This window comes from Artibeus jamaicensis, unplaced genomic scaffold (genome assembly GCF_021234435.1).
Source record: "Artibeus jamaicensis isolate MK-2021 breed Jamaican fruit bat unplaced genomic scaffold, CSHL_Jam_final contig_415, whole genome shotgun sequence".
Lineage (NCBI taxonomy): Eukaryota > Metazoa > Chordata > Mammalia > Chiroptera > Phyllostomidae > Artibeus > Artibeus jamaicensis.
In genome coordinates, this window is record NW_026521823.1 from 502264 (window position 1) to 525611 (window position 23348).

The following is a 23348-nucleotide window of genomic DNA, read 5'->3' on the forward strand; positions in this document are numbered from 1 at the left end:
GTTCACATAGTTTAATTCTCTCAACTTTACTCTGTAAAGTAGGTATTATCATGATAATTTTAAAAGAAACCAAGGCTCAGAGAAATTAAATAATGTCTGCATGGGCTTCCAGCTGGTTAACGGCAAGCAAAACTTAAATCCAATTCTGGTGGTACAAAACTCCATGCACTTTCAGTTGTATGAATCTATACCCCAATTTCACCGTGGTCTTGCTCTCTGAAGAGCCATCTGCTCTTTTGGTTCCTCTGTTCTTTCCCAGAGGCCCTTCCAAGATTTTCAAATGTGCGGGCCTCCAGCTTTTCCATCATCAGTCGGCCCTGAACCGTCTCCTGAGCTCCACTCTGTCTTTTAGCTGGGCATTTGGTTTGACTACCCAGCTAAAATTTCCCAGACAGCTGACAGGAAACAAAATTCATCCCATCTCTTCTCCAAGTGGTTCTTTTTTTCCTGATTACTCTTTTTGTCAGTAGCACACTGTCTTCAGTTTTTTTTTAAAGATTGTCTTATGTTCCATAGTATCACTTGCATCTATTTCTGACTTCCTAGCCTATGGTCTCCACCCTTGGTCAGTCCTCTTCCACTTGGACCTGGATGACTGAAATAGCTTCTGAGGTGAGCTGGCTGCTAGAACCCACAACACATTTGTGTATATTAAAAAAGGCTTCCTTTTCTCTGAATGAATGCAGTCCCATGGCACTGCACAAGACTTGTCTGGCAGAACACTAGCTAGAATGCAATTCCTCAGAAGAACTTGTGTAGAAAACAGCCTGCACAAACAACTGTGCATAATGACTCCAGAAGGGAGTCCTCTCCTTGCTTCCTGTTTCTATCCTTTCAAAACATTCTCATGTAATGAAATTTCAAAATATTCAGCAACTGGTATGACCTGGACACTGACCAATCAGAATAGACACTGACTGGCCTTAACCCAGGAGCAGAATCTATAGGCTTCCTGCTGAGTCAGGCATTTCATTGACTCTTTAATTCCTGGATGGTGGGAGAAGTTGAGAAGATCGCTGGAGAGGGACTAGGGTGGAACTTGGGAGTTCATAGCAGTGGATGTTTACCAACCAGTATGGCAATATTTGAGTGTTTTATAACTGGCACAGCCTTCCTGGCAAGTGTGGAGGCTGAATATTAACTTTGCTAACTGCACTCTGAAGAACTCGCCACAGGTCTTGGTACAACTTCATTCCTTCACAGTGTCTGGATATTTTCCACTTAGCAATCACCAATTTTTCTCGACAAGAATCTCCACATCAACTATTAGCATAGGCTTAAATTTAAGTGTGCTTATTACCAGAGCAAGGTGAAGCTATTTGAGGACATACCTTAAGGGGGCGCTCAAGATGCCCACCTCTTCCCAAACCTCCAAATTCACTACTCCACTAGCTCCCCTTCTCTCCTTACCCTACAACAGGAGGAAACTTAACCTGGGGTCTAGGCCTAAAGGGATTCACAGTCATGCAAATAGGCTACAAGATAGGGAGATACACAGAACTTGGCAGGTGTTTAACACAGATGTTAAACCTGGTCATTCCTATATCTATCAAATACTATTTCACTTTTTTTCTTACTATTTCCCATAGGTAGTCAGGCTCTTAATATTTTCTTAATTATGATGTTTTTTTTTCTGGGCCAAAGATAGAAGCTGCTTGAAGAGCAGAGGGCGTGAAGAGAGTGAGATACATTTCTGGAGGTGTGGCTGGAGGTTTCCCTCTATCAGAAAGTAAAGAAGTAGCCTGGCCTGGGGAGAAGGCAAGGCCTTGGAGGAGGTGGCACATCTAAGGAGTCTGGTTTGCCTGCTCTTGTAGCCTTACCTGAAGGGACACCATGGTGCCCTTAGGTACCATGATGTCTCCAGAAGTCCCCAGATCTTTGCTCAATTTGGGGAGAGGGTCCCCTATATCAAATACTGTGAATTCCTAACCAGTTGAGCAGGATGGTGTTTTAGAGTTAGATTTAATAAAGAAAGTAAAGTGATGAATAGTTCTTGCACATATGTATTTACAAACGTTTTATGCTTGCTTCAGGACTCTTTTTTGCATCTTTTCCTACTTCTGCCTCTTCAACTCATCATCTCCTCTTTTATTGTTTGTGGCTCCTCCCACGTGGCTGGTGTGATAGTACGGGTCTGGGTCATCTGCCTCAGAGTGGGGGTCTTTCTAGGAAGTGAGCAGAAACCACAATGAATAGCTCAGAGCAGGGGAGCATGGAGCCCTGGCCCGGGCAGCTCTGCCGCAGTCAGTGTGGGGAGGGCCTCACCTTCACTCAGGTCACTTTCCATGCCTTGTCCTCCCGTCTGAGAGCTAAGACCTAGGGCTGAAATCAGTCATGAACCTGGAGTAGGGGTCAGCCTGTCTCTGTCCAGGTTCTGAGTCTGGGTCCAAAATACATCTCTGCACAGCAAATCAATCTCCAAATTCCTTCTCCTTTTTCCCCATAATAATACAATCTTCCTTAAGAATACAACCACCCAGAATTAAAACTACATTTCTTAGCCTTCACTCTAGCTAGGTACAGCCTGAGACTAAATTCTGGCAGTGGGATGAGAGTAGAAATGTCCTGGGTGATTTAGGGAAATGGCCTGGGTTGCTGTGGCTTTATTTGTCTTTCTCTTTCTATCTGGAATAACAGTGGGCAAACTTCTGTAAAGGACAGATAATATTTTCAGCTCTGTGGGTCATATGATCTCTGTCACAATTACCCAATTCTGCTGTTGAACTTGGACAGCAGCTATAGGATATGCATAAATGAATGGGTATGGCTGTGTTCCAGTAAGACCTTATTTACCCACACAGGTGGAGGATTGGATTTGGTTCTGGGTGTATTTTACCTGTCCCTGGTCTAGGATGAATATATGGTAGCTGGACTGAGATTAGCCATGTTGGTCCAAGAGTGGAAGTCATGTACCAAGGATGGCAGAGAAATAAGCTAGAAGGAACCTGAGTTCCCAGTTTTCACAGAGCCACCCTGTAAGCCCGCTGGATTTCATTTATGTGAGAGAAATAATTTTCTATCTCCCTTAAGCTACTGTCAGTTGCAAATGAGCCTAATCCTGACTAATACACCATTCATGTGTGGTTAAGCCCAACTCACAGGGTAGAAGTCTATTGAAGAATATGGCATCAAAGTTTTAGCATTTTCTAGGAGTGTAATTCTGTACTCTGTATGCCCCCAGAATTTTCCACCCATCTTGATTAAGGGAGGCCAACTTTGTGATTAAGGTGATGAGACCCTCAAGATGGTGAGAAATATGCAGAGAGTGTCCATATCACTGACAGGCCCTGGGGGTTGGCAGGATGGAACATCTCATGGCAGCAGGCTGCCTCTGACAGCTCTGTGAACTAGAACCCAGCTCTGATACATGCTAATGAGACTTACAAGGTACAAATGCAAGTACACCGAGTTTTATCACTTTTTTTGGTTGCCAGTCAGAAGCTGTCCCTAAAATCAGTAGTATTGGGAGAACTGGTGGCATCCTTTAGTAATTCTTCCAAAAATTTAGTTTCTTGCATCTGAGAGACGGACTCTGCTGGATTCCTTGGGAAATCCAAAGCCCATTTCATGGGATATGGGAGTCGGACACAAATGGAAAGAATCAGGGGGTACTAGAAAAAGAGCTATGGAAAAACCCTGCAACTTGGGTCTGACTCCAAAAATTTTTCCTTTCCCACAGCTGCTGGAACATTGTAGCTGAGCCCTTGCTAGGAGCCTGTCCACGCTTCTCATGCCCCAAGCAATGCTGCAGTTGCTTCTGGGGTAGGAGTTCTGCTTTGTGGAAGCCAAGTGGTTGTTATTCCTGGAGAAGAGAAGGCAGAGTGGTGGTGATGTGTTCACACTCTGTCTTCAAGCATTTAAAGCTCTGTATGTATGTGGTGTATAATGAAGCATTGGTGGGCAAATTGTTGCTAATATTTCAGGAAAGTGGTAGGGGGGAGGAATAGGCTACTTTCAAAACAAGAGACATAGATTTGATTACACCTAAAGGAGAAAATTTTAGCTTTCAGAATCATGAACTGCTATATTGGGAAACTGATGTGAGGATGTCCAATCTCTGATTTGAGATGGCACAGGGTAGGGGGAGGAACACAAACTTCGGAATCACACAGACCCAGGTTCACATCCTGGCAGTCTCTCACTTGCTGATTGGCCTTGGACATGTTGCTCAACCTCTCTCTGCCTTAATTTCCTAGTTCACAGTGTGGTTTTGTGACTCAGGTTTCTTCTAGATTGTTTTTCTGCCATCCTCAGTAGATATATTCACTTCATCGTCCAGGAGGCTGCTGTCACTCCAGCCATTATACATGCATTCCAGACCAAAGATTGAAAAACTGCCATCCATAAGCCAAATTCAATCCTCTACCTGTTTTGGTCAGTAGATAATAATACTGCTAACTTGTCAGGAATGCTGTAAGGAATGGATGTAATAATGTTCATAAAAGGCTATCACAGTGTCTTATTCAGAATAAATGCTCAGAATATATGAAATGATAGATGAGACTTCATCAGCCCTGTGCAGTTCAGACAATAAGCCTAATGAGGCAGCTTAATGACTGCCTGGTGTCTGTGCAGGTTGGATTGTGTCAAGGACCAGGACAACTTCTACTGTGAAGACGTTCCTAGTTTTTGTCTTTGTGCCAGGGATGCCTTTCTTGGCTTCCCTGGCTTGGTCAAAGCCCTCATCACACATTCTGAGGATCCTCTGTGGACCTCACTTAGGTGCACTGTCATCAGCAGGTGTTATTCATGGTTTATGGGATCATTTGATTGATGCATGTCTCTTCTACCAGACTCTGAGTTCCTAGAGGGCAGGGTTATATTATTTCTCTCATCACAGTATCCTCAGCAGCCAGCAGAGCACCAGGTGCATAGTAGATGCTCAATAAATGTTTGTATGATGAATGAATACATGAAGGCTCTGTGTCTCCAGGTTGTGTTTACATTGGTTCTTTCTGTTCTCTTACATTGATTTGCATAACTATTTTCTTAACAGAACCAGTTTGCACTTTGCTCCCAGCTTCAGATATCCATCTGGGAGGGCTTGTATCTCAGTGAGCTCCATCGCATCTCCTTGTGGAGGAAGTAGGCTGACCAGAGGCTTCCAGAGGGTATGGGATCAAAGTCCAGGGAGCTGTCAGATAGAAGAACAATTTTGCTTTAGTGGGGCTGCTGCAAAAGTATTTCCTTTCAAAGGCTTTGGACTAATCAGAATTTCAAAGGACACTTTTAAGTGTAATAGGATTCTACCTGAAAGAGCAAGGAGAGGCAGTGGAGCTGTTTATTCCTCTAGTTGCTATTCTAGGCTTGTAGCAAGGATAGCTAGGGCCTTGTGACTTTATTTTCATTCCTGCACAAAATGAAAAAATCTAATGGGATGGCAAGAGGGTGGTGATGGCAAGACCACAAAGAAATACTCAACTTGGCTCCTTGCCTCAGTTATTCTAAGAATAACAGAGGAGCGCAGAAAGCAAATGGAACAGTGTCATTCTTAGCTGACTGGTTCTGTGAGGTAGAGGTCAAGTTTCCTCTGCCTTCTCCAAAACAGCCTTGGTGGGTCTGCATGGCTTGGACAGATCCTCAAACACAGACAGGATTTCATGTAAAAAGTGCTGAACATTCACTTGGAATTAAAATCACTAGTATTAACAGCTTTCATTGGTTTTTATAACTGTGTCTTTTGACCACAATAGCCTTGGGGAAAATTGTGTAGAACAAAAAACCCACAACCACCAAATAACCCCTTCTGAAAGTTGTGGCAGCAGGAGGGAGAGTATGCAAATGCATATAGCATTTAAGAAGATCTGTACCTACTTTTCTCAGGCCAGCTGGCAGACTATTCAGAGAAGAATACTGTTCTTTCTGGAAATACTTGGGAATGAAAGCATCTGCAGAGGGGTTGGTAGAAGCTTTCTGGGATTGATTGTATGAAAATTGTGCCAATCATCATTTTAGAAATTCCAACAAAATCAGAACAAGTACTGTGTTTTAAAGAGTGGTGTTGAGGTTTTGACACTCAGTTAAGTGTTGCATATGCCAAAAACGGGCAACAGCAGCACACAGGTGTTGTTCACGTAAAATTGTCATTTCCACACTCAGCTGCTTTATAACCAGGTTCCAGGTGCTACTCTGAGAAGCAGTGGAACAAGAGTATTGATCAGCCCATCTGAACAGCAAAAACACCAGGCAACAGCTGGGAGGTGGCCTGTGCAAATCCCTAAGTGAGGCCCATTCCTGCAGAGCCTCGGGAGCCTCTGGGTCCAGCATTCAGAGATTAATTCCTGGCATGAGGCCTCCAGCTGACCTGTCTCTCACCCCTTGGCCATGCTGGAGCCTGCATCCTTGATTCTGCTTCTTGGAGTCTACCTCATGGAGACAGTTACTGAAATTTAATGGAAAGCATGTGAAAAGAATGATGTATTTGGGCAATTCAATAGCTATCTTAAAAAGCTGTGCCCGGGTATTATTCCTGAGAAACTACATTTAGTTTCTCACAGAGCACACATGCCTGAAGGGTACAAATAGCCAACGTTGCTATTTAAAACCACCCAGGGCTCCTGCTGTGCCTTTTGTTTAGTGCAATTGCATTGTCTAATGAATAATCAATGTTGAGCTGACACCTAAGGGTCCAAAAACTAATTCTGAACTAAATTTACTGATTCATTTTCTGTTTCTAATCTTTACCACAGAGCATATTCTTCTAATGTTGGAACCCCTCTTTTGGCACTGACCTTCAGCCCACAAGTTTCAGTGGCCATCCAGGGTGGGACTGTTGGTGTTAAGAGTGTAGGACAGATAGACAATATGTATACTGTTGGGCTCACCTATGACTTTAATCTGCTATCACCTTTATCTGCTTTGTTTTTCTCACTCATTCATTTATTCCCTCACTCAACAAATATTTCTTTGCCAGGGACTCTGCAGGTGTTGGACCTGAGGAATGATTTTTGTTCTGTTTCTGCCTTGGGGAGTTCAAGGTCCTTGCAGTCCCAGCATGTGGCAGTAACTCACCTTGACTTTGGAATTTTTCTCTCTGGTTTCAGATGTTGAAATGGACCATGCCTGGAGATTTATGCTCCTAGTTCCACATCAGTTCAGTGATGTTGCACTGGCTGGTGGTGGCAAAGTCTAGTGTGCTGATTCCTCACTACAGAAGAATGTCTTTCTTTTTTTCACTCTGTAGAAGTCTGGTGTGGTGTGTCAGAGCAAACAGAAGGAAGGACCTCCTTTCACTCATCTTTGCTTTCTCAGCTTCTGGCACAAAGCCAAGTATGTAGTAGGAGCTCTCAAAATGAATAAAGTGTGAATTGGTGTATCTTCTCAAAGTGTTAGATCTCACTCTGGGATCAATGTGGTCATCTTCCCAGATGAAGGGACACTTTATTTCTTCAATGCATTATTCAGATTCTAAAATGCAAACAGGAAAGAGCTATACTTCAGCTTCCTATGAATGCAGCCAAATCACATGTGACTAGAGGTGCTGCCTAGCAGAGCTTAAGTTCTCTGTTCTGTAGGCACTCATGGATATTTACTGCAGATGGGAGTTGGCAGAAAGTGGCTACACTCAGAGACTGAACAGAAGTTTGGAGACCAAAATGGTCGCTGGTGCGAAGTCCCTTCTACATATCTGTTGGGCCATATCTCTGGAACCAGGATTTCATTTGTTTAACAAGTGGCACGTAAGGTGTATTCTAGTTATTGGGGATATAGCTGTGAGCAAAACAGACAAAAATCCCTGCCTTCATGGAGCATTTCACAGAGCATTTCTGTGAAAGTGTGTGTGAGATCAAATTTTGCTTTCTGTGCTCCTCTGTTCTTCTTAGAACGACTGAGGCAAGGAGCCAAGTTGAGTACTTATTTATTAAAATAAATACTTAAAGGGTGTATTAGAAAGTTTCAGATGGTAAGGGGACAAATTTAAATAGAGAGGGCAGGGAAGTCTAATTGGAAAGATGACATTTGAGGACAGATCTGCAGCTGGTGGGAAAGGGTATCACAGACAGAGGGAAAAGGAATTGTCAGCCTGCGGTGGGTTGTTTCAATGTTCAGGGAGCTGCAAGGAGACCTGTGTAGCTGGAGGTGAGGGAAAGAAGATCAGGGAGGCCCTTTTGGGGAAAGGGAGGAGGAAACACCACCCATATGTTTCTCCCTACCAGATTCCTGCAGCTTGTTTGAGGGCCTATACAGGTCAGTCATCAGAGATTCTGAATCAAAATCTGCCAAAAGAGAGAAAAAAAGGCAGGTATTGGCCTTAGATGGGGATAGAATGCTGAGATTTCTCTGCTCCCCATCTCGTGCCTTATGGGTCAGGATCTGGGAAGAGAGCTTGGCACCCTTAAGTGAGGTAGGTGCCTTGGGAAGTTTAATAAAGGTACTATTTACAAAGTGGGGGTAGAGGGTAGAGGGAGTGAGAAGGCACATTGACCTGTTCAAGGGGTCACCTATAGCAGGGGCCTATATCACTCCTAGGCCTGAAGGTGCAGAGGGGGAGCAGTCACTGTTAGTGATGAGGACGACTTCACAGAGAGGTCTGCCTGTAGAACCATGACCTTTGGTTGATGGCACAGGTAGTTCATGGAGACTGACACAAGACAGCAGAACCAGTAACTTCCCACACTTATTTTCTCTTAGTACTTCCCATGGGCTGACTTCAACTTAAAACTGGAGGGCAAAGGAGCTTGTACATATAGTTCACATGGGTTTGACTCTGGTTACAGAGCCAGGTGGAGGAAGATGGGGAGTGTATCTGAAGGTGTGAATGGAAACACTGATGTAGACACTCTGGGCTAGAGAGAGGACGGGAATATGGGGCCGAGTAGAAGTGAGACTGAGAAACCACAACCCATCTGCCTAGCAAGGTAGCCTCTCCAGGTTGCTGCTTAGAAGCCAAGCAGCCTGAGGTGGTCTCACCACTGTCCAGGGAGGCCCACCCAGCAACCCTCAGCCTGATGACCACTGCATGTACCCTTGGAGTGATGCTCATCTATGCACAGAGACTCTGTCCAATGCCCCATCTGCTCATCATTTATGAACAACAGCTAGTGCCCACATATGGGAGGTGGAAGATTTAAACATGCTTTTTAAAAATTTTCATTTAGAAACTCCTCCTAAGATCAATCTGGAATTACAAATAAATTGCAGAGAAATCATCCTGAATAACCAACTGAACACTAGCTGGAGAGAAGCCTTATAACCATGGAGAGACAAAAGAAATCACTCCACCACAAGACTGGTAGGGAGTGCAGGGCAGGTGCAAGAAGGCTGGGCTTCTATGGGCAGTAGCTGAAGTGCCAGAGGGATATTTCAGTGGCTGGAGGATTCCCTTGAGAAGTGTGGGGTCTAAACCCCAAGTGAGGCTCCCCAAACTATAGCACCAGTACCAGGAAGGATTTCAGATGACATCCAAGTGTAAAAAACAGCAGGGTTTCTGCCTGCTAGGAGAGATGGCTAGAGACACAAAAAGCCTCTTAAAGGACCAATGAACAAAATTTCTTTAGCAGCCACTTATCCTAGGCTCCAGCAAAGGGAGGGCAGAGTGGATTAGAGGTGCTTGAGGAGAGTCTGGGGTTGGTGGCTCTGGGGAGAGAACTGAAGGAACAGCTGCCAGGATCCTTGTGCTAAATAATTCGTCATATTGCAGAAGCCATCCTTCTGAGGCAGAGCACTCCTCTTCAAGTGGCATCAGATTGAGGGGAAGCCAAAGCTTTGCCTGCAGGATTTACTCTGCTCCACCCTGTGGAGCTTAAGCCAGACTGCTGATTACAGCTTGATTAGTTTAACAAATGATCAGTCTAATAGCTATTAGATTAACTACTAAGGAAGAAAATACAAAGAAACAGTCAAAATGGGAAGACAAAGAAACAGACTCCAAATGAAAGAACAAAATAATTCTCCAGAAGAACTATATGAAATGAAGGCAAGCAATTTATCAGATACAGAGTTTAGAGTAATGATCATAAGGATATACAACAGCATGAAAAATGACATAGAAACCATAAAAAGGACCAGTTAGAAATAAAGAATGCAATATCTGCAATAAATAATACACTGGAAGGAATAAATAGTAAGTTAGATGAAGCAGACTATTGAATCAGTGATTTGGAAGACAAGATAGAAAAAAGCACACAGACAGAGCAGCAAAAAGAAAAAAGAATTTAAAAAATGAAGAGTGCTTAAGAAACATTTTGGACAACATTAAGTGTAACAACACCCACATCATGGGAATAGCAGAAAGAGAAGAGAGCAAGCAAAGGATTAAGAACCTATTTGAAGAAATAATGACCAAAAACTTCCTTAATCTGGAAAACAACTTCAGTAAGCTCACAGAGTCCCAAGCAAGTTGGACCAAAGGGGCTACACTGAGACATATAATAATTAAAATGACAAGGCTTAAAGACAAGGAGAGAATCCTAAATGATACAAGAGAAAAGCAGGTAGTTAGCTAACAAAAGAGCACCAATTAGGCTATCATCTGATTGCTCATCAGAAACATTTCAGGCCAGAAGGTAGTGGTGCGAAATATTCAAGGTGATGAAAAGCAAGGACTTACAACCACAGCTACTTTACCCAGCAAGGCTATCATTTCAAATTGAAGGGGAAATAGACTAGACTTCCAGCCAAGATGGAGGCATAAGATATACTGTGCCTCCTTGCATACCCAAAAGAAGGACAACAACAAACTTAAAAACAAAAACCAACCAGAACCGACAGAAAATTGAACTGTATGGAAGTCTGACAACCAAGGAGTTAAAGAAGAAACATTCATCCATACTGGTAGAAGGGGCACAGGTGGGCAGCTGGGCAGAGAAGACTCCCGACAAGGTGGTGGCTGGAGAAGCAGGGCAGGTGAGGCAACAGCTGGCAGAGTGGGTGGTCCCACATTTGTGTGAGGATAAACTGGGCGGAATAACTGAAAAGCAAGACAGACTGTGCAACCCAGGGCTCGAGAGCAGTGAAATAAAGCTTCAAAACCTCTGAATGAAAAAATCTGTAGGGGTTGCAGTGGTGGGAGAAACTCCCAGCTTCACAGGAGAGTTCATTGGAGGGACCCACAGGGTTCTAGAATGTACACAAGACCACCCACCTGTAAATCGGCACCAGAAGGGCCCAACTTGCTTGTGGGTAGCAGAGGAAATGACTGAAAGTTGACTGAGAGCAAACAAGTGGCATTTTCCCCCTCTCTAACCCTTCCCCCACATACAGTACCACAATACAGTGACTTGGGTTGTCCTGCTTTGGCAAATGCCCAAGACTGTGCCCCTTACTATGTAACAGGAGTGCTGAGACAAAAAAAAGGGGGCCAAATGAAAGAACAGATCAAAGCTCTAGAAAAAATACAACTAAGCAATGAAGAAGAGCTAGCCAACCTATCAGATGCACAGTTCAAAACACTGGTTATCAGAATGCTCACAGAAATGGTTGAGTATGGTTGCAAAATAGAGGAAAAAGTGAAGGCTATGAAAAATGAAATAAAGAAAAATGTACAGGAAACCAACAGTGATGGGATGGAAACCAGGACTCAAATCAACAGTTTGAACCAGCAGGAAGAAATAAACATTCAACCATAACAGAATGAAGAAACATGAATTTAAAAAAAATGAGGACAGACTTAGGAACCTCCAGGACAACTTTAAATGTTCCAATATCTAAATCATAAGGGTGCCAGAAAGAGAAGAGGAAGAGCAAGTAATTGAAAACTGACTCGGAAACATAATGGAGGAGAAATTCCTCAATTTGATGAAGGAAATAGACTTCCAGAAAGTTTAGGAAGCTCAGAGAGTCCCAAAGAAGTTGGACACAAGGAAGCACACACCAAAGTACATAATAATTACGTTATCCAAGATTAAAGATAAAGAGAGAATCTTAAAGGCAGCAAAGGAGAGAAAAGGAGAAAGTTACTTGCCAAAGGCATTACTATAAGACTATCAGCAGATTTCTCAAAAGAAACCTTGCAGGCAAAAAGGGGCTGGAAAGAAGTATTCAAAATCATGAAAGGCAAGGACCTACACTCAAGATTACTTTATCCAGAAAAGCTATCATTTAGAATAGAAGAGCAGATAAAGTGCTTCCCAGATAAGGTCAAGTTCAAGGAGTTCATCATCACTAAGTCCTTATTATATGAAATGTTAAAGAAACTTATCTAAGAAAAAGAAGATAAAAAATACGAACAGTAAAATGACAACAAACTCACATCTATTAACAACTGGACCCCTCCCCCCAACAAAACAAACTAAGCAAACAACTAGAATAGGAAAAGAATCACAGAAATGAAGATCACATAGAAGATTATCAGTGGGGGAGTTGGAGGGGAAGAGGGGGTAAAAGGTACAGAGAATAAGAAGCATAAATGGTAGGTAGAAAATAGACAGGGGGAGGTTAAGAGTAGTATGGGAAATGGAAGAGCCAAATAACTTATATGTATGACACATGGACATGAACTAAGGGAAGAGGGAATGCAGGTGGGAGGGTATAGAGTGGAGGGGAATAATGGGGGGGGGGAAATGAGACAACTGTAATAGCATAATCAATAAAATATATTTTTAAAATCACAAAAATTTTGAAGGGGAAATAAAGAACTTCCCAGACAAGAAAAAGCTAAATGAGTTTGTTAGCACAAAACCAGTGATGCAACAAATGTTGAAGGTCTTGCTTTAAGAAGAAGCACAAGAGAAAGAAAAAAACAGGTTGAAAGATTCTAACAATAAAATGGCATTACAAGTATATCTATCAATAATCACCTTAAATGTACCGTATTTTTAGGACTACAAGATGCACCAGATTATGAGACACCTAGGTTTTAGAGGAGGAAAATAGGAAAAACAATTTGAAAAAAATGTGCTAAATATTTAATAACATAAATAACATAGGCCTCTGCATCCCCGCTCAGTGAGCCAGGTAAGCTACATTCAGACTGTAAGACGTACTCCCATTTTCCCTCCAAATTTTTTTGGGGAAAAGTACACTTTTTAGTCAGAAAAATATGGTGACTTAAATGCTCCAGCCAAAGACATATGGTAGCTGAACAAGTAAGAAAACAAGACGCATATACATGCTGCCTCTATGAGAGCCATCTCAGATCCAAAAACACACACAGACTAAAAGTAAAGGGATGGAAAAATATATTTAATGAGAATGGAAATGAAAAAAAGGCTGGGGTGGCTGCACTTATATCCAACAAAATAGTCTTTAAAACAAAGGCTATAGATAAAGACAAAGAATGACATCCACATAAATAAAGGGAACAATCCAACAAGAGGATATAACCCTAGTAAACATTGATCGACCCAACACTGGAGCACCTAAATATGTAAAGCAAATCTTGGTGGACATAAATGGAGAGACTGACAGAAATGTAGACATAGTCAGGGTTTTAACATCGACTGCAATGGATAGATCTTCCAGGCAGAAAATTGACAAGGAGACAATGACCTGAAATGATACACTAGGTCAAATGAGTTTAATTGATACATGCAGAGCATTTTACCCCTAAATCTGCAGAATATACATACTTACCAAGTGCACATGGAATATTTTCTGGGATAGACCACATATTAGGACACAAAACAAGTCTCAATACACTTAAGAAGACTGAAATCACATCAAGCATTTTTTTCTGACCATGATGCTATGAAACTAGAAATCAATCACAAGATCATTGAAAAACACACAAAGACATGGAAATTAAATAACACATTATTAAACAACGAATGGGTTAACAATGAGACCAAGGAAGAAATCAAAAAAATACCTTGAAACAAATGAAAATGAGGACACAACAATACAATATCTGTGAAGCACTGGCAAAGCAGTCCTAAGAGGGACATTCATACCATTACAGGCCTATTTCAAAAATCAAGAAAAAGATCAAATAATGTAACTTTAGACTGAAAGGAACTTGGAAAAGAATAATAAACAAAGCCCAAAGTGAGTGGAAGAAAAGAAATAGTAAAGATCAGAGCAGAAGTAAATGAAATAAGAGTCTAAAAAATGATACAAAAAAATCAATGAATCCAAAAGCTGGTTCTTGGAAAAGATAAACAAGATTGACAAACCTTTAACCAGACTCAGCAAGAAAAAGGAGAGAGGACCCAAATAAGTAAAATTAGAAATGGAAGAGGAGAAATAACTCACACCAAAGAAATACAGAGGACTGTAAAAAAATATTATGAACAGCTATATGCCCAAAAACCTGGACAACCTAGATGAAATGGATATTCCTAGAAACATAAAATTTTCCAAAGCTAGATCAGGAGGAATCAGAAGATTGGTTAGATAGATTACACCTACTGAAATTGAAGCAGTAATCAAAAAACTCTCAAGAAACAAAAGCCCTGGAATAGATGGCTTCACAGGTGAATTTTATCAAACATTCTGAGAAAAGCTCCACACTCTCCTTCTCAAACTATTTCAAAAACTTCAAGAGGAAGGAAGCTCCCAAGTTCATTTTACCAGGCCAGCATTATCCTAATTCCAAAAACCAGTTGAAGACACTACAAAGAAAGAAAATTCTAGGGCAATATCCCTGATGAACATAGATGATAAAATCCTCAACAAAACATTAGCAAACTGACTACAGAAATGCACCGAAAAGATCATACACCATGATCAAAGTGGAATTTAGTTCAGGAATGCAAGGTTGGTACAACATTGGCTAATCAATAAAAGTGATTCAGTACATAAACAAAATAAAGGATAGAAACCACATGACCATGTCAACAGATGCAGCAAAAGCATTTGGTAACATCCATTTACAATAAAAACTCTCTGCAAAGTGGGACTAGAGGGTACATACCTAAACATAATGAAGGTCATATATGACAAACCCATCGCCAGCATCATACTCAATGGGCATAAACTTCAAGCATTCCCCTTAAGATTAGGAACAAGACAGGGATGTCTGTTTTCACCTTTCTTATTCAACATAGTACTGGGAGTCCTAGCCACAGCAATCAGACAAGAAGAAATAAAAGGCATCCAAATTGGAAAGGAAGTGATAAACTGTCTTTATTTGTAGATGACATGATACTGCACATAGAGAACCCCAAAGATTCTACCAAGAAACTACTAGAAACTTCCCTGGCTGGTGTATCTCAGTGGATTGAGTGCGGGCCTGCAAACAAGAGTATCACGGTTCGATTCCCAGTCAGGGCACATGCCTGGGTTGCAGGCCAGTGCTCAGCAGGGGACCCATGAGAGGCAACCATACATTGATATTTCTCTCCTTCTTTCCTTCCCTTCCTGTCTAAAGATAAATAAAATCTAAAAAAAAAGAAACTACTAGAACTGATAAACAAATTCAGCAATGTAGCAGGATACAAAATTAATATCCAGAAATCAGTTGCATTTTTACATGCCACTAATGAACTAACAGAAAGGGAAATTAAGAAAACAATCCCATTCACAATAGCCTCAAAAAGAATAAAATACCTAGGAATAAACCTAACCAAGGATGTGAAAGACCTGTAGTCAGAAAATTAGAAGATACTGAAGAAATAAATTGAAGAAAATACGAATGAGTGGAAACACATACCGAATTCATGGATGGGAAGAATTAACATCACTAAAATGCCCATACTACCCAAAGCAATCTATAGATTCAATACAATTCTCATCAAGATTCCAATGATGTATTTGACATAACTAAAATAAATATTCCAAAAATTTATATGGAACCACAAAAGCTCCCGCATAGCAACAGCAATCCTGAGAAACAAGAACAAAATTGGAGAAATCATGTTACCTAATATCAAATTATCCTGTAGGCCATAGTAATCAAAACGGCATGCTAGTGGCATAAAAACAGACACATAGATCAATGTATCAGAATTGAGAGCCCAGAAATAAACCCACAATTTTATAGTCGATTAGTGTGTGACAGAGGAAGCAAGCACATACAATGGGCTAAAGATAGTTTAGTCAATAAATGGTATTGGGAAAACTGGAAAAATATGTGCAGAAAAATGAAATTAGACCACCTTCTTACACCACACCAAACAATAAATTCAAAATGGATCAAACATTTATATATTAAACCCCAAATCGTATAAATCCTAGAAGAAAACATAGGCAACAAAATCTTGGACATTGCTCACAGAAATTTTTATTGTATATATTGCCCCAGGCAAGGAAAACAAAAGAAAAAAATAAACAAAAGGGACTACATCAAACTAAAAAGTGTTTTGCACAGCAAAGGAACTCAACGAAATTAAAAGACAATCCACAGAATGGGAGAATATATTCACTGATACATCTGATGAGGGGTTAATATCCAGAATTTATAAAGAACTTATAAAACTCAACTCCAAAAACCAAATAAGCCAGTTAAAAAATACTCCAAGGACCTGAATAAACACTTATCCAAGGAAGACATAGAGATGGCCAAGATACACATATGAAAAGATACTCAATGTCACTAATCATCAGAGAAATGCAAATTAAAACCACAATGAGATACCATCTCACACTTGTCAGCATGGCTATCAACAAATCAACAAACAATAATTGCTGGTTAGGATGAGAGGAAAGGGGAACAGTTTTGCACTGTTGGTGGAAATGCAGACTGGTGCAGACACTGTGGAAAGCAGTGTGGAGATACCTCAAAAAATTCAAAATGGATCTGCCTTTGGACCCAGTGATCCCACTTCTGGGAATATATCCGAAGGAACCCAAAACACTGACTTGAAAGAACATAAGCACCCCTATGTTCATTGTAGTGTTATTTACAATCACCAAGACATGGAAGTAGACCAATTGTCCACCAATAGATGAGTGGACAAAACAAATATGGGACATTTACACAATGGAATACTACTTGGCTAAAAAAATAAAGAAAATTTATTTTACTGTTTGTGACAGTATGGATGGGCCTGGACAACATTATGCTAACTGAAATAAGCCAGTCAGAGAAAGACAAATACCATATGATTTCATTCATATGTGGAATGTAATGAACAAACTGAAGTAACCAGGAAAATGAGATCAGACTCACAGATGGAGAGCAGAATGACAGCTAGTGGGAGGGGGAAGTTAGGGGGGAGAGGGACTGAGCATAAAGGAAAAAGGACTCCTAGACATGGGCAACAGTGTGATGACTGCTGGGCCATGGATGTATGAGGGGACTAAATGGCAATGGAAAAAACATGGTAAAGTTTAAATTAAGAAAAAGTAAATTAAATTAAATTAAATTTAAATTAATTAAAATTTTAAAAACTAAAAATTGCATATAGTTCAGGTGTACAACATTATGATTTGATATACATATCTTCAGTAAAAAGATTACTAGTCAAGCATATTGATGTATCAACTCATATGGTTACTTTGTGTGTGTGTGTGTGTGTGTGGCGAGAGCTCCTGAAACTACTAGCAAATTTCTAATATTCAATATTAGAATACTGTATTGTTAACTACATTTGTCCTGCTATACACTAGGAAGCTAAACTTCTTGAGAGGAAAGGCAGAGCTTTATCCCTGGGCACAGTGGGACCAGATGGAACACGTTTAACAGGCCTGCAGTTAACTCTGCTGTTTCAGATAACCGGGATATAACCGGGAACATTCCTGGGTAGGACAGTTGAGCCTCAGAGCTGCAGCTGCTGGAGGATTTAGGGTTACTACACACCGCCAATGGCATCAGGAATTAGGTAAAGTCTCAATATCCGTGAATTTGTTTTCTTTAGTAGCAGAACTGACTTTGAAATTGATGATGTGGAGGACTGGAAATCTTTCAGATTTTATTACTCCTGATAGAGCCCCAAATTTTTAATATGATCTGGCCCTGGCCTACTTCATCACATTCATCTTGTGGCATTCTGCCCTGTTCCCTGAACCCTAGCCACCCTGAAGCCTTACTTTGCGTCTCTAAGAGCTATATTCCTTCCCACCTCTCCAACTCTGTCTCCTCCTCCAGCCACTTTGCAGCTTAATTTCTTCTCAGCTCAAAGTTATTTCTTCATGAAAGCCCTCTCTGACATTCCAGATGGGGTGGGCTCATCACTTGCCTGCTCTCACAGCATCTTTCCCATGTAACACTTTAACGATTGCAATGAAATTATTAATTGAATAATTGTTTAATGTCTGCTCCCTCCCCGCATTTGATCATAAGCTTTGATTTGCTGCTGCCCTATCTATGATAGAAGATGCTCTGTAAATATTTGAGGGGATTATTGATGAAAAGCTAAAAATGAGTTCGAAGTGGGTGTACACATTCTGCACAGAAAATAAATAAAAAGAAACATAAATTAGAAAGGACATACTTTCCCACCCTCTCCCCATCCCAGCCTTTCTTGGTATGGAGAATGAGAAGTCAGAGGCAGTGATAGAAAGAGGCAGAAAACAGGGAGCAGGCACAGGCAGAGTTACCCAATCAATTCCCCAGACACCTGGGGATGATGAGAAAAGCTGTTGTCTGATGCCTCAGCACTGATCCCATGCTCTCCAGCAAAAGAAAATCAAGTGGAACAATATCAGCAGAAGAAACCTTAAAAAATGTGAGAATAGTAAACCACCCACTCTGCTGACTGATTTGCAAAGGTCTGGGCTTGAGGCCTTAAGTGATAACAGGTTCAGGCCATCAGAAATTACTTTAACTGGTGTCCTGACATCTGGGGAATTCAAGAGCCAGAAAAACAAAGAGGGCTATTTATAAACTGTTTGTAGCTCTCTAGACCATCAGAAAACACATCAAGGCATCCCCCATATATTGTTACTAGAATTCACCCAAATTACAAAGTAGTAAGGAAAAAACAATAAAATGGCAGGATTAAAACCTAAATCTTCATTTCATGATGGCAGATTTATATTTGTGGGATGGAAAGATATCTTTGAAAGGGGTCACATTATAAACTCGGGCCTGAAAGGCATTATTCTAAAGAAATAATGCCTGACCCCAAAGGAGGATAGAGTTCAAGTTTATAGGGAACTCAGAGAAATGATTTAGGGGGCCAATGAGAATGGCAAGAAAGAGACTGGTAAAATAGGTAAAGAACGGAGTGAGAAAAATGAGTAAAAATAAGAGAGTAAGGTTGATATGGGGAGGGAGGCAGATATACAAAGGAGAAAAATTTGACTAATAGGTTCATGGCCATTGCAAATTCTTACTCATTCATTTCAATTCTTCCTTTCTTTTACCCCTACTATTCTTTTTTTAAAAGTTCTTTATTGGGGTATGATTGGCAAACAGAAAGAGTAGATATTTAATGTATGCAACTAGATGTGTTTGGAGATAAGAATACACCTGTGAAATTATTACCTACGTCTTGTGTCATAAGCCTTCATCACCTTCAAAAGTTTCCTCTCATGTTTTTTTTGTTATTGTTGTTATTTTGTTGTTTTTCTTTTGTGGTAAGAACACTTAACATAAGATTTATCCCCTTAGGAAAATTTTAAGTAATCATTATAGTATTGTTAATCATAGGCCTCGTAATTATTTAGAATATATTCATCTTGCATAATTGAAACTTGGAACCCTTTGATTGAGACAAGATAGAAAGAAGTTAGGAAAAACTCCAAACAAGTGGAATGAGGAAGTAAAATTGAACATCATAAGCCAAATAACCTCTAGGTCCTCTCAGAGCCTCCACCTACAGGCATGGTCAAATGGAAGACAGTTTATGACAGGACACTCCTGCAGTGGTCGTAGAAGTCAACAACAACAAGGACTGGCTAAATGCAGATCAGTCCAAGATGAAGGCAAAACTGACCAGAGACTGACCCCAAAGTTCATCATATCATCATTATAATGAAAATTGACACTGCAGATGGAAAGTAGGCTTAGGAGGAACAAACACCATGACATTTCTGGAATGGGCCATAGTAGGAACAGACCCTCACTGCAACCAGAAGGTGGAGTCAGAATTTGGTACCACAAAGTTCATAAGCCACTTACTTTTGGAAATATATAAAATCCCAAGAACTGACTGACTGCAGTGTGCAATTCACTCATGAGTTGCCAGTATCCATTTGGACACATACTTTTGCTTCCTTCACAGCAGTGCATCCTGGCATCTTTTTATTTACCCAAATAAAACCTGCTTCCACTCTCACTGGGACTTTTTCTGAATTCTTTCCCGTGAGAGTCAAGAGTCTGGAGGTCCCAGACCCAGCTGGGGCAAGGCTACCTTGGCTCAGAACCTATCTGGTGATGTGATCAGCACCTGGTCATCACCTCCAGTCTCTGAAAATCACCATTCTACTCTGCTTCTATGGGTTTGATGAGAAAATGCTTTTAATTTTGCCTCAAGTTTTGAGTTAATGTTTACTAATTGTGACATTATTTCTCTCAGTTTAAGCTAAAGGACTTAGCTTCTAATAATCGATTAAGATCTTCTCTGTCCCTTTTCACTGTGCTGACTCTTGGGACTGTTCCATTCTCTGCTCATTTTCTGTTAGAGGCCTTTAAAATCATTTAAAATTTTTATTTAATTATTGTTCAAGAACAGTTTTTTGTCTTTTACTCGCATCCCAGTGCTCCCCACCTCCTTCCCATTTCCACTCCTCTTAGTTTTTGTCCATGTGTCCTTTATACTTGTTCCCGTGAATCCTTCCCCTTTTCCCCTGAAATTCCCTCCCTTCTCCCCTCTGGTCCCTGTCAGCCTGTTATCTATTTCAGTGTCTTTTGTTATATTTTGCTTGCTTGTTTGTTTTATTGCTTAGGTTCCTGTTAAAGGTGAGATCATATGGTATTTGTCTTTCACCACCTGGCTTATTTCACTCAGCATAATGCTTTCGAGTTCCATCCATGCTGTTGCAAAGGGTAGGAGCTACTTTCTTTCTGCTGCATAGCATTTTTGTATACTAACAATAAAACAGCAGAAGCAGAAATCAAGAAAAAATTCCTAAACAACAAAACAAACAAGCAAGCAAAATATGACCAAAAACACTGAAATTCAGAACAGGCTGACAGGGACCTGAGGGGAGAGGAGAGAAAATTTCCAGGGAAAAGGGGAAGAATTCATAAGAACAAGTATAAAGGACACATGGACAAAACTAAGGCATTAAATAAATTTTAAAAAAGAAAAATCCCATTTGATATAGCAAAAAGAAAAATAAAATATCTGGGAATAAACCTAACTAAGGAGGTAAAAAACCTATGTACAGAAAACTACATAACACTGAAGAAAGAAATCAAGGAAGACACAAACAAATGGAAACATATACTGTGTTCATGGATTGGAAGAATTAACATCACCATAAAGTCCATATTACCCAAAGCAATTTACAGATTCAATGCAATACCTATTAAAGTACCAATGGCATATTTCACAGACATAGAACAAATACTTCAAAAATTTATAAGGAAGCATAAATGACCCTGAACAGCAGCTGCTATTTTGAGAAAGAAGAACAAAGTAGGAGGGATCACAATACTTGATACCAAACTTTATTATAAGGCCACTGTAATCAAAACAGCCTGGTACTGGCATAAAAATAGGCACATAGACCAATGGAACAGAACAGAGAACCCAGAAATAAAACCAAGTCTCTATGGGCAATTAATATTTGGCGAAGAGAGCAATAAACTTTTTTTAAAGATGTAATAAAAAATGCTGCAATTTACAATAGTTATATAATAATATACCATAGATTATATTATATCATATCATATGCATAATTTTAACACATATTAAAACCTAATTCAAGATATAAATATTATACAATAGAATACATAATAATATTCAGTAGAATATAAAAATAAACTATATTTTTCACAGATAGTAGGTGAAAAGGAGATTCTGGTAAATTGAAGACTGTGGTAAATTCAGAATTGGAATCAGGCATGGACACCTACATCAACCAAGTAAGACGTTACCTGTATGTGAGACTTCAGCAGATAGTGGTGGAGATTGCTATTGCAAAATTCAAACTGCATAGCCTTTGATTTAATCATAAGATAATCTTTTTGGATCTCAAGTCTTATTAGGAATTATTAGTAAAATTCAAACATCTTGGAGTGGAGTTCCATCTTCTGTGTTAATTCACCTGTAGTTACCAGGTGTTAGAGTCCATGTTCTGCTTCCTACTTCCTGCTTCTTACATGTGAGTCTACATTTCCTATTTCAGACCTGAAAATTCATACTTTTTGCTTCTTCAGGTGTCTCTGCCAAAGCATCTATGTGGAGGAAAAACAGGAGAAAACTTGAAGACAGTATTTCTATTCTAAGTGCCTAGTACTTTTTCATTCCTAGTTTTCTTTCCTTTCTCCTGACTCCAAGGTACATAAAACTTCTGGAGTCTTTTGTTTGGGGCTCTCTCAACTATGAGACAATTCCCATGTTTGCTCTGATGAACCTGACTCTCAACTGGTGGGCCATTTCATGGGGAAAAGGAAAACTCCTTAGTGCTTTCTTTAGTTTTAGGTTCTGGCTTATACCATTACAGTGAATGATTAAAGGCTTAACTCTAATTTTTGGCTTGTTGCTTTTGTCTGCCACTCTAACACCTGACAGCTCAGGTCTCTCTCTCTTCCTGCATTTCCTCAAATAATTTTCCATCCTATTATTATCATCTTCTGTTCATGGATTCCAATTATACCTAGGTCAGACTGTTTAATATTGTCCTTATATCTTTCAGGCTTTTATGCAATTGTTTTTTTCCTCTTTTTTCTTTTTTTTCTTTTTAAATTATTATTTATTAATTATTTTATTATTTTCACATGAACAACTGTAAACCTACTTTATCCCAACCCTGTATTTTAATAATGACTTTTACCAGGTATTTTATTACATCATTCTGAATCTTTAAAAAAATTTTTAAATTAATTTTATTTAGTTTTTTTTCAAAATAAACTATATTTTATTTTATTTTATTTTTTTTAACTTTTTTTATTGATTATGCCATTACATTTGCTCTATTCCCCCCTCCATTCCCCTCCACCCTGCATACCCCTCCCCCACCATTTCCCCCTTTAGTTCATGAACACGTGTCTCAAATTCCTTAGATTCTATATTTCCCCTACTATTCTTACCCTCCCCCCATCTATTTTCTATCTACTGTCTATGCTACTTATTTTCTGTACCTTCTCCCCCCTTCCCCTCCTCCCACTCCCCTGTTGCTAACCCTCCATGAGATCTTCATTTCTATGGTTCTGCTCCTGATCTAGCTGTCCTCTTAGTTTGCTTTTGTTTTAGGTGTGGTTCTTAATAACTGTGAGTTTGCTGTCCTTTCACTGTTCATCTTTTTTATCTTCTTTTTCTTAGGTAAGTCCCTTTAACATTTCATATAATAAGGGCCTGGTGATGAAGGACTCCTTGAATTTGATCTTATCTGAGAAGCACTTTATCTGTCCTTCCATTCTAAATGAAAGTTTTGCTGGGTAGAGCAATCTTGGTTGTAGTTCTTTGGTTTTCAGGACT